Source organism: Leptonychotes weddellii, chromosome 1 (genome assembly GCF_054177405.1).
Source record: "Leptonychotes weddellii isolate Sample4059 chromosome 1, ASM5417740v2, whole genome shotgun sequence".
In the NCBI taxonomy this organism is placed as follows: domain Eukaryota; kingdom Metazoa; phylum Chordata; class Mammalia; order Carnivora; family Phocidae; genus Leptonychotes; species Leptonychotes weddellii.
In genome coordinates, this window is record NC_138369.1 from 167,170,515 (window position 1) to 167,176,192 (window position 5,678).

Consider the following 5,678-nt stretch of genomic DNA (forward strand, 5'->3'; position numbering starts at 1 on the left):
TTTTTTTTTAAGTAAAGGATGGAGAGGAAAAAATAACTTTTTTTTTTGTCAGCATATTTTGTGAGGTTTTTTTTTTCATTTTAAAGTGGAGACATTTTTGAGGTTTTAGATATCAAAATTGTGTAGGCTGACAACTGAACTCAGTCTCTTTGGAGACCGTAAGGCAATGGTGATATCTATATAGTGATGGCCTGTCCCTCACCACTTGACTGACAGGGCCAGCATCTGAAGGGGGTCCCTCCTGTTTCTAAAGCCTGTACTTTCCATGGTTTGCTCTCTGACGTATTTCCTATTGAAAGACTGCCTGTGGTTCTATATGTTACAAAGCAGCAGTAATTGAATCTTTAGTATCTCTTTAACTCATGTTAGCATGTAGCCTTTCTCTGGTGCATATCCTTTCTCTCTTCTTTAAATAGACCACAAAAATTCCATTAACAGCAATCTCTACAAAGACGGCCATATGATGGTTAGTACTTCTGAATTGCTTAGCAAGGTAGACTTGTGAAGCCACCATATATCGGTAAGCTTATTCTAACTTATACCTGGAAAACTGTCCCTTCCCCACTCTCAGCCTATTGTTTGTAAGGAGATCGGGAGTGATTACTATCTTCATGGAAAAAAATCCAAAGAGTCAATGATATGCAAGACTTTTGTTGGGATTTCTGAGAAAAAGGCAGACACTTTTTATTCTTTGCTGAGAGAATATGAAAAACAGCTGCTGCCATCTTATAATCATAAAGGTAAGAACCTTAATATGAAGCTAAATAGAAGACTATGAACCTAAGGAACAACAAGAGAAAAAATAGTTGCTAATAAGTTCTTCATAAAACTACACATAGACTTTTCAGTTATATGAATTAAAAATTGCTATGTTACTTCGGCCATCTTGTTTGGTCTTTTTTTTCTCAGAGTCCCAATTAATACATAGATCACATGCCATTAGTTGTCCTACACACTTTATAAACATTATATCATATAGTCCTCACTGTAATTCTGTGAGGCAGTTATCACCATTTTATAGATGCAGAAGATGAAGAACAGAGAGATTAAGAAGTTTATCCAAAATCACATTGTTAATTGAGGAGCAGATGCAGAATTTGAACCCCAACCCTATTCTAAATCCTATAGTTAATTACGTACCGTATTACTCCATCTGTCTTGACCAGAATTTGGCTACACATTAGAATTTCCACTATAGTATCTGGCTTGAATTTCCCTCCAAGCTCTGTCTCATTCTAGTCCATCTCATTGTCATGTCCACAGAATAGTTTAAAAGTACAGCCTTTATATTTCTATCTATATCTATGTAGAGAGACTGAAGAATTTCCATCTTACAGAAAAGAATCTCATTAATAAGAGTCCTTGCTGCTCAAGAGGCAATTAGGATATTCTCCATAGACTCATCCAATCCCCGGTCCACATCTTATTCAGTGAAACATATGGAAACCTAGCTTAATTAAATTAATACAATAAAATTAGTACTTAAGAATTCAGAATATGTCCAGGTTAGCACCAGGTATATTACTTAGGTGATCTTTAGACGTTTTTCTGTTAGAAAACCTGATATAACACCTGTGTGCTTGGAAATGCTGAGTGTGCACTTAAAACTTACCCATGATCTGCTTCAATGTTTGTGTAACACAAAGTCCCCAAATATATACATATATATTTGAGTATATGTATAAACATATATTTAAGGGTATTTTTTAAATTCTTAAGAATCATCAACTATAAAAATAGATCTAACTATATTGAGTCATTTGGAGAATAATTTTTAAGTTGGCTCTGATAATTTGATCTGGCTAATAGTCTAGTGAGTTGCACATACAAAAGATGGGAGAATAAATAAAAATGCAATAATGTTAGCTGATATATATACATGTGTATATATATGTGTACATATATAATATTATATATATTACATGCATGAGTCTGTGTGTGTGTATTTCATTCTCAAAGATACCTCAGAATATGTCCTACTTTAGTTAAGTGTTATAGAAATGCCATGCAACTTTGTGTTCTTTCCTAAATCTGATTTACAAAAAACTAAAGTTCTCCATCAAGGAATCCCAATTTTTGTTATCAGTTTTAAAAGGTGAATTAAAAAAATCACAAACATTGCATATTATAATTTTTTAGTAGAAGTAAATTAAGAAGGGTTTTTTTAAAAATAAAAAGTATATTTTGGACTTCTGGTTTCTGGTTCAACTTGTTAAAGAGCTTGAAAATCACCACTTTATCCTAATGATAAGGAAAAAAACATAACAAATAGAAAAATTAACAGTTCTTCTTAGATCCATCAGAGAAGCGAGGTCACAGGAAAAATTTATTTCCCCCAAATTAGAGAGACAGATAGGTAGATAAAGAATCACAACTTACTGGCGTAGAAACCCACTGGCAGTAACCTCCACAGGAACCAATGCAAGCAGGAAAATCTGAACTGTAATTGATGAGTTACTGGAAGTTCAGTGTGGACAACTATGCAAGTTAAAAACACCAGGGGATCCAGCGATAGGGGGTCCTCATACTTTTGTGAGTTTTACCACCAGGATCTCTTCCAGGTCTTCATAGTATATATTGAAGAAAAATTCCCTGATGCTTCCCGCAGAGGGAGGAGAAAAGGAACCATCTGACATATGCCAGAGCATCCTATATTTCTCAATAAGGCCTGCTGTCAAGATACACTGTTTTACCAGAGCCTAACCTAACTGGAGGAAGAGAAATACCCAACTCCAACAACCTCTAATTCTCCCAAGTGCAGGAGGGGAAATACATAAATCTAGCCCCCTCTAGCCATCTTTTCCTATGTAATGGGAGTGGGAGGAAACTGAGAAGGACCAATAAAGTTCACAGAACCAGGGACAAGAGCTCCCCCAAACTCTTAGACCTACTTATAGGACTATAGCATGCTATTTCTTCCCCCATCCCTTACCACTTTATTACTCAATGCCTATTTAGTGCAGTATATCATGGTTGCCTTTTAACAAAAAATTAGAAGGCATACTAAAAGGAAGAAACACACTTTGAAGACAACTGAACACACATCAGAACCAGAGTTAGATATGGCAGAAATTTTGCAATTATCAGAATGAGAATTTTTTAAAAATTGTGATTAATATGCTCATAGATTTAAAGGGAAAAGCACACAACATGCAAGAACACATGGGAAATGTAACCATAGAGATGGAAATTCTGAGAAAGATTCAAAAAGAAAAGCTAGAGATCTAAAACACTGTACCAGAAATGAATGCCTTTGATGAACTGTGGGACAACTACAAAAAGTAAAACATACACATAATTGGAATACCAGGAGAAGAAAGAAAGGAACAGAAGCAATATTCAAAGTGATAATGACTGGTAATTTCTTCAAATTAATGTCAGATAACAAACCACAGATCCAGGATTCTCAGAAAGCATTAAGCATCAAAAAATGAAGAAGTAAAGAACGAAAAAAGAAAAAAAAAAAACCCTCATACACCCTATACCTAAGCAAATCATTCAAACTTCAGAAAAGCAAAGATTAGAAAAAAAAATGAAAGACACTAGAAGGGGGGAAAAACACCTATAGAGACATAAAGAATTACATCTGACTTCTCTTCAGAAACCATGCAAGCAAGAAGAGAGTGAAATGAAACATAAGTGATGAGAGATAAAACCCACCAACCCAGCATTCTGTACCATGTGAAATTATGCTTCAAAGTAAAGGAGAAATAAACATTTTCTCAAAAAAAAAAAAAAAGGATCTATCTTGTGAGAAATGTTAAAATAAGTTCTTTAGAGAGAAGAAATATGACATAGGTCAGAAACTTGGAACTACATAAAGAAAGGAAGAGCATTTGAAAAAGAATAAGTGAAGGTAAAATAAAAAAACATTTACTTTTCTTATTCTTAATCTATCAGATAACAGATTGTTCAAAATAATAATAGCAATGAAGTATTTGAAGTATTTGATTATGAAGTATTTGATTGTTCAAAATAATAATAGCAATGAAATATTTGAATAATAGCAATGAAGTTTTCTAATGTGTAAGTATTCTTATGTATAAATGAAATGAATTGAATAATGGCAATGATACAAGGGATGAGAGGAAGGAATTGGAAATATTTTTTGTTGTAAGGTACTCTTACTACACATGAAGTGGTATAGAGTTATTTGAAAGTGAGCTTAGATTAGTTGCAAATATATATGGCAAACTCTAGGGCAACCACCAAAAAACAGTACAAAAAGTATAATTGATATGTTGGGAAAGGAGAGAAAATGGAATCATATAAATGTTTGATTAAAACCATGAACGACAGAGAAAGTGTGGAAGACAAAAATGGGGACAAAGAACAAAGGCAACAAATACAAAACAGTAATAAATATGGTAGGTATTAATTCAATAATTTTAATAATCACCTTAAATATCAATGAACTAAATACAATAATATTCAGAGTGTATCCAAAAACAAGACCCAATTATATGTTATTTGCAAGAAACCCATTTTAAATATTGACACATATGGATTAGAGATAAAGGGATAGAGACATGCTAACACTAATCAAAAGAAAGCAGGGCTTTGGGACCTGCAGTCTTTGGTGCAGACATGGCCAAGTCCAAGAACCACACCATGCACAACCAGTCATGAAAATGGCACAGAAATGGCATCAAGAAACCCCAGTCACAAAGATACAAATCTCTTAAGGGGGTAGACCCCAAGTTCTTGAGGAACATGCGCTTTGCCAAGAAGCACAACAAGAAGGGCCTAAAGAAGATGCAGGCCAACAACACCAAGGCCATGAGTGCATGTGCCGAAGCTATCAAGGCCCTTGTCAAGCCCAAGGAGGTCAAGCTGCAAGCTCATTCGACTTGCCTACATCTCTCACCCCAAGCTTGGGAAACGTGCTCGTGCCTGCATTGCCAAGGGTCTCAGGCTCTGCTGGGCAAAGTCCAAGGCCAAGGCTCAAACCAAGGCTCAGACTGCGGCTCCGGCTCCGGCTCCGGCTCCGGCTCCAGCTCCTGTTCCTGCTGCAGCTCAAGCTCCCAAAGGTGCCCAGGCCCCCACAAAGGCTCCAGTGTGGAGGCTTGTGTCTGCCAGTGTGAGGACAGAAGGACTGGTGTGACCCCTGGGCTTCTATCTGTATGGGACTGGTATCTTCCTTTGCTTTTTGTACAAATAAACCTGCGGCAAGCTCTGTCAAAAAAAAAAAAAAGAAAGAAAGAAAGAAAGCAGGAGTACCTATATTAATTTCAGATAGAGCAGACTTCAGAGCAAGGCAAATTATCTGGGATAAAGAGGGGCATTATATAGGATAAAGAAGTCAATAATCCGTACTGCATGGAGCACTGGTTGTTTTACGCAAACAATGAATCATGGAACATTACATCAAAAACTAATGATATAATGTATGGTGATTAATATAACATAATAATAAGAAAAAGAACAACAAAAAAAACAAAACAAATAAACAAAAAATTCCTTAATGTGTGTGTGCTTAACAAAGAGGGTCAAAGTGCATAAGGCAAACACTGATAGAACTGCAAGGAGAAATACATGAATCCACTATTATAGTTGGAGTCTTTAAGACCCCCTTTATCAGAAATGGACATATACAATAGGCAAAAATTCAGTAAGAACGTAGCTGAACTCAACAGCACTATCAATCAACCGGACATAATTGATCTCTATCTATATAT

The 5,678-nt window shown here is 35.6% G+C and overlaps 1 pseudogene; it reads left to right on the forward strand.

Moving 5' to 3' along the window:
- The first annotated feature begins 4,572 nt into the window (after window positions 1–4,572).
- On the forward strand, window positions 4,573–5,111 carry LOC102741030 (large ribosomal subunit protein eL29 pseudogene; annotated as a pseudogene).
- The last annotated feature ends 567 nt before the right edge of the window (window positions 5,112–5,678 follow it).